This window comes from Lactuca sativa, chromosome 8 (assembly GCF_002870075.4).
Source record: "Lactuca sativa cultivar Salinas chromosome 8, Lsat_Salinas_v11, whole genome shotgun sequence".
In the NCBI taxonomy this organism is placed as follows: domain Eukaryota; kingdom Viridiplantae; phylum Streptophyta; class Magnoliopsida; order Asterales; family Asteraceae; genus Lactuca; species Lactuca sativa.
In genome coordinates this window covers 275,797,201-275,807,798 of record NC_056630.2, presented here as the reverse complement: position 1 = coordinate 275,807,798, position 10,598 = coordinate 275,797,201, and positions in this window count along the sequence as shown.

Below are 10,598 nucleotides of genomic sequence, written 5' to 3'. Positions count from 1 at the left end.
GGTTCATGTTCAACTTCTTCATCAGAAGTTGGTCAGTATTCCACGCTTGGTTCACAGATTGCCATCAATTGTTTTTTGCTTTTCTTGGTTTTCCAATTTCTTCAATTCATCGGCTCTTTGAGCATAGTATGCTGAGTCTTTGATTTTGGTTTTGTTTTTAGCTCGACATTCTCTGGCATAGTGATTTGTTCCTTTGCAATTGTGACAAATGATCACTTCTTCATCACTGTCATCCTTTTGACGCTTAATCGAAATTCTTTCAGGTGCTTGAGTTTGGGTTTGTTAGGAAGGTTGAGAATGGTTTTGTTGGAATCCAAAATTGTAATTATGACCTAAGTTGGGATCGTTTTGAAATCAATGGTTTTGAAAACCTTGGTTTGAGTTATTATGGAAGGAAGGTCTTTGAGAATTTTGTCCAAAGTAAGGTCTAGGTTGAAAACCTGAGTTGTTTTTTTCCAAAAAATGGTCTTGGTTGAAAACTTGAGTTATTTTGTCCAAAAGAAGGTCTATTTTTAAAGTTTGGTCTAAAATTTGATTGACCATGATTTGGGAGAATTCTTTGGAGATTTGTGTTTACAACCAACGCACACAATTGTTGATAGTCTGCTTCATCATTCAAATCAGACTGGAAGGCTTGGTTTTGAAAAGATGTAGCCTGATTAAAATGATTAAAGTTTTGATTAAAGTTGTGGACACAAGAGCAAGTGATCCTCCATAAGCTCCAGTGGTTTGTGGGTCAATCGAGGATTCATAGGATTGAAGTTCTCCATACAAATTGTACAAAGTTTCAATATGAATAGATGAATTTCCCTGAATAATGAGTTTAACCATTTTCCAGCTTTCGAAAACATTGTTTAAAAACTTGAGATTTATCTCGTGTTGTGTCTTTTTGATACCCAAATTGTTCATTTTAACCATAATGAAATTGAACCTATCATGAGCATCATGGATGGTTTCTGATGAAAGCATTTTGAAATTATCGAATTCATTCAAAACAGATGTTCTTTTGTTTCCAATAATTCTTTTATTTCCACAAAAACGATTTTTCAAATTCTACCAAATTTGATTTGCGGTTAACAGTATAATGTTATCCTTTTGACTTCGAATATTGTAAAGTATTCCTGAAAAAAGTTCCTTTTTTGCTTGGAGTTCCAACTTTCTTTTGATTTCGGTTTGAGTGGCTTGATTTGTAGCAAGAGTAGCCATATTTTCTGGAGTAATATATGTTCCTTCTACGCATTTCCAGACATCTTCATTTATAGCATTAAGATGAAGATTCATACGGCCAACCCACGAATTATACTCTTCAGGAATAAGTATGGGTGCCCGTGAACCAGATCCTAAGCTATTTGCAATGGAGACAGAGTTCATGTTGGAGTAATTTTCCAAAGACATTTTTTTTTGAAATTTTTATTTGAAAGGATTTTGAACAAGTGATATTAAAATGAAATATTTAAACGAAAGCTTATGGAAGGATTATAAACGCTATAACCAATAGTTTTTTGACAAAAATTTCAAGGTAAATCACACAAGCTCTGATACCAATTGTTATCAGACCTGACATCATGTTTTATACATGTGTCTGCGCTAGATACCAGACAAATCCTATGGAATCCCATGTAGTTGCTGTGAAACACATCTTCAAATACATTAAAGGCACTCCCTTTGGTATCAAGCTAAATCTGATTTTCAGCCGAACGCTTTCACCGACTCAGACTATGGAGGATGCAAGTTAGATAGAAAGAGTACATATGGTAGCTATCAATTCCTAGGAGGTAGACTAGTGAGTTGGACTTCAAATAAACAGACTTGTGTGTCCACATCAACAACAAAAGCTGAATACGTCGCTGCCGCCATCTGTTGTTCACAAGTCATATGGATGCAAAATCAACTACGTGACTGTGACTTCAAAATCTCCCAAATTCCCATATTTTGTGACTCAACTAGTGCAATTGCCATTTCTCACAGTCTCGTTCACCATTCCATGACAAAGCACATCGACATTCGATATCACTATATCAAAGACAATATTCAAAAGGGTCATATCGAAATACACTTCATCAACTCCGAAGATCAAATTGCCGATGTCTTCACTAAGGTTCTCAATGAAACAAAGTTTCAATACTTCCTAGGCCGTCTAGGAATGTTAAATCCAGATAACATCCATCCTTAAACTTTTACTTTTCATTTGTACAAAAGTGTGTTTACTTTCATTCAAAAAGAAAATTCCTAAACATTTGAAAATTGCTTTCTTTTTAAAAATACCAAAAACATTCAAATCACCAAGATTTCCAAAAACATTCAGAAAAACAAATCTTCAAAAATAAAATAAAAGAATTGCCATAATAAGCTTTTATAGAACTTTGTGATTAATCGTCTATTGACATAATTTTCAGATGCTTATGCCCGATGAAGATTTTAAGTCATATTGATTCTCAATTTGAGTGAAGGTTCAAATCTCCTACTTTTCATAATGTATATAACTTTATTTCCTTCAATCATATTTCATTATTGATGATTTTAAAAAGGGGACATAAGGTTAGGAGGTTCAGATGAAAATAAAAACCCATGTGAGAATTTGTGCCTCATCAATCTATATCACCGTGGAATTCGTTTCTTGTGAGCTTAGGTGTGCCACTATTGCTTATAAGGTATATCCGATTATACCTTGTCATGGTCTCATTTTTGCTTAGATATCAAAATGACCAGGGAAAATACATTCATTTCTTACATACTAGACAAATTGTCTTTTATGCCACCAATCCCTACCTAGATATAAGCCAACCAAAATGGAAGTCTTGAGATCTCGTGATCCATCAACAAGAAAAGACGAAATGAAAAAGACTTCAACAATCACTTATCAAAGAAAAACAAAGATCTATCTGCATCCAATCGTCAAAGACGAATCAAGTTAAAGATGAATCAACAAAAAGGGCCAAATCATTCACCGAAGAAATACGAAAGAAAACAAAAATATTCTACATTTGGTATTTTCAAACAAACTTTTCAACCAACTGGTTATTTCAAAACAAACATCATAAGATTCCGTGATCTGTTTTTTCACCATTTTTCACAAAAGAAGATATCTTAATCCCGCAAGACAGATACTCTCAAAAACCCAATTTTATCAAATATAGCAAATTCTAAATGCTAAAACAAAATATCTTTTTACAAAAATCGATATTGATCAACAAACAGAATACCATCAAAGAAGAAGCTACAACAACATTGAATTTCCCAGCATACTATAGCCTTCATCACTGAAGATTCTTAGTTGCAAACTGCACTATGAAAATTGCTAAACCCCTCTACATGTATTTCCTGACAGAGAGAGAGTGAAAGTTAATGACATGAATGAAGAAACCCACTGAGTAATGCTGAAACCAGTCTTATGTGATTGATTATCTAATAATGAGACTAAGTGACTTTATAGGAAAACATAGCTGAACACCTCCAATATGAGTGTGAGTCATCGGAGAGAGATATCACTCATTTTTAGTGATCATTAACTTGTTCTGCTGCCAGAACAACTAAACACCCAAGTCAAGTGTGAGCTATACCTATCAGTGTTCATCTGAATCAACCTGTTGGACCACTTGTCGTCATTAATAATGCTATAAAATCTTAGGAAATTTCTTTAGATACATATATGGCTACCCTTTGATAACCAAACCCGAGACTTTGATTCGGAAACATATTTCTGAAAATCTTTTACGTAAGATATGTTAAACAAAGTCACAAACTTTCAAAACAATCACTATGTTTTATATATCTTATCTATTGACAAATCTTTTATCTCGAATCTTCAAAAGTTCAAAACTGTCAATATGATTATATCATACATGTCCTTATTTCAGCAATGATCACATAGGGGAAAACTGTTGAAAAATGTTTTTGTATGTGACCTTGTATGTGACCATCACTGAAATAAGACGAACTATTTTTGTATTATTTAACAAATATTATCAGTTATTTCAGGTTGCATAAACGCGTGATCAAAACGGAAAATACGAAAACATGCGAATGACAGAAAACACATAGACGAGAAAATTTAGTTGTGGAACTAAACGAAACTTCAATATATATATATATATATATATATATATATATATATATATATATATATATATATATATATATATATATATATGTACTATGTATATATATGTATATATGTATGTTGTGTGTCGAATAGTCAAACAAAAGAAAAGTCAACAATGCAAATGAGAAGCAAATGAAAACCCACGTTTTTATCCTATCCCTTACTATAACTTAGCCCTGTCGAAAATACCCAATACCCAAATTACCCGCCCGATTTTTTCGGGTATCGGGTAAAACGGGTCGGGTAAATCGGGTATCGGGTAAATTTTTCCGGGTAATCGGGTTACCCGAAATTTTTTCGGGTCGGGTAAAGGGTATATTTTTTGGGTTTCGGGTATACCCGAATTACCCAAATTATTTTAATTTTTTTTTTGTAGAGCTTTTACTATATAACAGGTATTTGATCACGCTTAAACTAACTATCATTATTGTAAAACATAAATATATTTATTATGACAATACGACACTAGCAATATTAAAAGTAATTTTTATATATCATCACGTTCTTTAAAATTTAACTGTTTTCTTGATTATAGTTTTTATTACAACTAACAAACTCATTATCTTGACGAAACTTTAGAACATGACAAAACATATGACTACATTTATCTTAAACATTTTAAACTTTTAAATTAAGATCTTTAGGTATTTGTTTTTTTAACATCTTATTAGATTAGATTAAGTCGTTAAAAAATTACTTGATATCTCATGTATTATTGAGTAGAAAATCTCAATGTTCAAAGCTTGAGTAACTTCGTTTATGTCTCGTTTGTTTATATAAACAAGACTAATAAAGCACGACTTATTTATTTCATTAAATTTATTTTTAGGTGAAATTAAAAAAAAAAATCATATATTTCGGGTAATACCCAAATTACCCAAACCCGACCCGATGCCCGAATTACCCGAATTTAGTTTGGGTAGGGTAACGGGTAATTTTTCTAACATGAAAAACCCGAATTACTCGAAACCCGAAAAAATTACCCGTTCAACACCCCTACTATAACTTGCAGCCATTACTCTTTCACAACAACTCAAGTAGAAGAAGATATTTGTTTCATGTATATATGTACACGTGTGTATGTAATATTTAGTGTGTGTTCTTTTTCTTTGTAACACCTTCAACTACATCTCCATACAAAAAAAAAACTCTCCCGACCAAGAACACCTCCTCCCTCTACAAAAACAACTCTTGAAACTTGAACCTTCATGAACAACTAAAACAACCTCCAAATACCTTCCAAACACTCTCAAAATACTCTCCAAACACCCTCCAAATACCCTCCTTAAACCTTCTCCAAAAACCCTTTCAAATCACCACAACCATCACCACCTTGCTGTTTTTCACGACATCAGAATCTTCAAGTCAGAAACGAAGCAAACTAGGCTCAGTACAAGCACAAAAAGACTAGGGAGATTTTCACCACAGATTCTTCAGAGCCTTACCTACATCTAGGAATTTTCGTGGATGATTTTGACTAAGGGAAACCCCAAAGAGACGCGAGAGAGTATTCGCTATCCAGAGAGATTTCTTTTTTCAAGTTCAGAATCTTCATGTTAGAAAACAAAAAACTGGGCACAACATAGCCAAAATTCTATTAGAGAGATTTTCACCATCAATTCTTCATAACCTTACCTACATTTAAAAATTTTCGTGGACAATTTTGACCACGGGAAACCCCAACGAGACGCGAGAGAGTATTGGCTATCAAGAGAGATTTACTCCGAAAATCTACATCCATCACCACCCAAAGCTCCTTCAACTTCACTATCTTTGTTGCCTTACACCACCAAAATTACAACCTTATTCCACCTCCTAACACCCTCCAAATATCCACTCGAACCTCATCAAATCTCCTCAAAACACCCTATACCCGTATACAAATACATGACTCGTGTACTTTGCACTGTTTTGCAAACAACCCATTTTACATGAAAATGAACTTTTTATTAATTATCAAATACCAGATTGATCTTTGAACAAATATCGACCAATCGTTTCAAGAGTCCAAATATCGACCAGTCGTTCCATGAGTCCAGTTCAGTCCCAATATCGACCGGTCATTCCAAGAGTCCAAATATCGACTAGTCGTTCCACGAGTCTAGTTCAGTCAATTTATTGACGAACCTACTTGATATATATTTATATATTTATATATTTTGTTATAGATTTATGTCATTTAAATACCGTCATTTATATTATTTATAGCTTTACGTCATTTAAATACAGTCATTTATATTATTATAGCTTTCAGTCATTTATAGATTTCATATTTATACTTATTCCACAATTATTATTCTTTATATATATCTACATCTTATATCTTAAACTTATATATCTATCACACAGTAGCTGGTAACCGAGCCTTTTGTTTTAGTGATCAGATTTTTATATTTTGTACAAGTGATATTAAAATGAAATATTTAAAGAAAAGCTTGTGGAAGGTTTATAAACGTTATTGATGGGATTAAAACAACTTTTAATCTATGAAGATCGATTAGATCTTGAACAAGTATAAGTATAAGAAACAGCAAGAACGCAATAATAATAGCAAACCAGAGAACAATATTAAGAAGACAACAGCTTGAATCAATCGTGTTGAATGATTAAATAAAATCCTTAGAAGAGCTCGATTAAGAACATCAACTGTAAAGGATTGGGAGATTACAAGAAAGCAATATCGTAGAACTCTTGAATGTACAAACTGAAATCTTGAATCTTAACCTAATATGCATGAAAGCGATAACTTATATACTATACATAAAAGGCTCTCAGTTGGACAGGCCCAAACCAGAGAATAAAAGGCTAATCTACGAGCCCAAAAGACGCAACATAAAACAGAACTTCAGCCCAACAATCTCCCCCTTTGCGTCAATTTGGAGCGAGACCTTCACTTCTTACTTGGGCCGGCGGCTGAAGCTGGTACCTTCTTCTTCACGGTACTAAACAGACACTTGGTTATGGAAAGGATGGTCTGTCTAAACCGGATGTACCAATTGATCATATCTTCAAAGTACTTGATGTCATCAGCCGAATTGTCCTTACACCGCTTGACGATTGATAGGACGTGTTCCAAGCAGGTAGTGGTGTAGAGGTGCTTGTCAGCTAACGCGAACAGACATTTCTGTCCTTCGGCTCTGGTGAACATCACAGAGTTTCGCCTCGAATCTATCTTGCCTATTTTCATCGTGTTTAGATCACTGGCCGATCCCACAGGCTTGACTTTTGGTTTCTTCTTAAACACTGTGGCAACCTCCTGATCCATTAGGGCCACCTCCATGATATAGCATGCCAGCATCCTTTTGACATGGTCTAAGATGGGACCATATTCGGCTTTGTTTGTCAGCAAGATGTTGTACAAGACTATCCAATCATGAGGGTTCAGATTGGGCAGATCCGCCAGAGAGATCATGTGAGCAGTTCTTGCAGATCCTCGGATAAGCTTGAACTTGACATTTGTGAATCTCCCCACGGCAAACGGCTTCATCACCCAAACATTGACAATCTTCTGGGCGCTCCATGTAAGGTATTGAGGGCGATCGGCCTCCAGGTAGAAGTCAATGAGCTCCCTGTCAAGCTCATCGTTTGGATGCGGGACTTCGAAAATGTTGGAGAAGGCGTGGAAGATGAACGTCTTTCGAGTCAGCGGCATATCAAATTGCGAATCGACCGAGTTGTTGCAGTCGAACGATATCACCGGCTCGAGCCATAGTATGCTTGGAGTCTCTATGGCTTCTTTTATCAGACGATCCCTGGTCCAGGCAGGGAAGAGCAGCTTTCTGCTCTTAAGGAGATCGTTGGCTTCTTTTTGTTTACGTTCGGCTTCTTCAGCTTCACGTGCCACACGACTGACATCGTCATCAGTATTGCGACTGTTCTTTCTCTTTAACATGTCCGCAATAGTCTCCTTGTCTTCATCTTCATCTTCATCGTCATCTCCTCCCTCTGCTATGTTTTTGCCTTTGTTCTTCACACCCGAACCCGAGGCATAACCAGTTGGGGGTGGTTCGGTTGTGTGAGTAGCTTTGGAGGAAGGAGGGGGTTTCGATCCTTTCTTCTCATCTCCCCCTTGTTTCGGAATGGACACGAAACTAGGTAGGCCTTCAATTTTACTCAAGAGGTCCATGGCCGGAGAGAGTTTCTCAGCGAGAGTACGCCTCACTGAGTGATTGAGGATGGGGTCGTGTGCTTCCAGGATGTTGGATAGAGCGGCGTGGACATCCGAAACACACGTCTTGATGATTTCCCTCTCGGATCGAAGAGCCTCCAATTGTTGTTCGGAGTTGGAAAGTTGGGTGCTCTTGACCTTGAGGGCAGTAGTCTTACTCGCCAGGACGTCCATCAGTGAATTTTCAGCCGCAAGATCCTCTTGTAGCTTTGCCAAGCGGGCATCGATGGAGGCACGGAGTGCCGAGTTGTCGTCGCTAAGGTTTTGTCTGAGGGTAGCGAATGAGGATAACTCCGTCTTTACAAACTGGGCCAATTGATTAACAAGTGGTTCCAGAGTTGTTTTGGTGGCTTCGGCGCTTTCCTGCATAGACTGCAGCAGGATTGTAGCGTCATGGAATAGTTTATCAACTTTTTCGGTCGCAGCCTCACAAGCTCGGGTGGAGGCGTCTATCGCAGCAGTTGCTGAGGCCATTGAATCATGTTGAGCCTTGGAGAAGGCATCAACTATCTTCTGAAGTGCGGCTTCAGATAAAGAGGACTGCTGGTTGGAAGAGGAGGCGAGAAGTTGAGCAACCTTCTCGTTAAGCTCGCGAAGATGCTTCTTTGTCACTGGAGCATCATCCTCCTCATCACTTTGAACTTGAAACGGACTATAATAGACCGAATCATAGTTCATGTGATCACCACCAAGGTATTGATCATCGCTGTCGGAGGCGTCTTCTGGAGATTGAGGTAGTGGTGAAGCTGGGGGTGTTATTGGTTTAGTTGGTTCAGGTTGAGTGGGTGGGGGATGAGTTTCGGGTGGTGGTGGTGTATGGGTTTCGGTTTGTGGAGGTTCAGTTACAGGTGGGGTTTCGGTAACAGGTGGTGTTTCGGTTGATGTGGTGAATATGGGTGGTGGTATAGGGAATGAGGTTGGTGGTATAGTAGGGTTTATGGTGGGAATGGAAATAGGAATTGTGGGTGGAGGGGAAGGAACTGGGGATTGGTGAAGTTCCATCTCCGGGGTTGGGGACCGAGGGGGTGTGTTGCCTCTTTGTGGAGATTCGTCTCCTTGTGATCCCTCAGAGTCCGAACTCTCACCTTCGGATTCACTTGATGAGGAGGGAAGGACTAGCTTTCGCTTTTGTTGGGTCTTCCTCCTTTTCGGTTGTGGTGACGAAGCAGCCTTCGGTTGTTTGCGCTTCTTCGGAGAAGGTTTTGGGGCTTTGGATGGTTTCTTCCCCTTGTCTGCCTTCTTACCCCTGGCCACCGGTTTGTCGGCATCATGAATTGATCGCAGCATGTCCGGTGTCAGTTCCCTCGGATCAGATGGCCCTAACTCCTTGATCGCCTTGATCATACTGCTGTCTGATGGCACACTACCATACATCGACTCCGGGATAGAGCCAATGAAGGAGAATTTCGATGCATCGGATACGATGATCTTCTTGGTATGGAACATACCAACAGAAGACATCGGTGCACCGTCAGCAGTTGGGACCTCAAACCTGTCCATGGCCCATCTTGTGATCAAGATCCAGAACCGGGCCAGCGACACTTCAGAGTGTCGAGAAGTGGAAGAAAGGCTCTGAATCAGTTGTTTCCAAAGGACAAACCCATAATCGAGGTTGATCCCGTTGTACACCCTATACATGATTGACAGGAAAAGACGACTGGCCCCGTCCGATCCTGAGCTCCTCTCAGACAGTCCCTTGAAGAGAACTGTAAATAACCCATTCCACAGGGGCGGTAGGCATGACTTCTTGAACCTGGCGACGGAGGTAAGAACTTCCATGTAGCCCATGTTGTAGAACATGCTGTATAACATTCCAACCGGAATCGTCTCCGGGTTAATACGCGATGGGTCTGCAGCAAACCCAAGCATGGTGCAGAAGCGGGGACGAGAAATCGACGTTTTGTGTTCTGCCACTTCGAAAAATATCCTGTCGACGCCCTTGTCGTAGTAGGCCGTCGCATAGACCTGAGATAGAGCCACCATTGGCACCGTTTCAATTCTGGACAATGCCGGAGCAAGCTGGGAGTACTTGAGGCATTCGATAACCGGCGACATGTAGGGATCATAGGCTAGTGGGTTCAGATCAATGACAAGGCATTGTTGAGGTCTGATGGGAAGAATTTGAGAAGTGGCATGAACGGATGAAGATTCAGCCATTGTTGCAGGTGTGGAGAAGAAGATGACCGGGAGAGAGTTTTGGGAGTAATTTTGCTTTGGGAATTATGGGGGCAGTAAAGAGGTAAAAGGTGGTGTTGATGGCTTTTTATAGTAGGTGACAGGAGAGAGAAAGATCGTTTCAAATCTCTTATTGAAATACGGAAGGGTTTT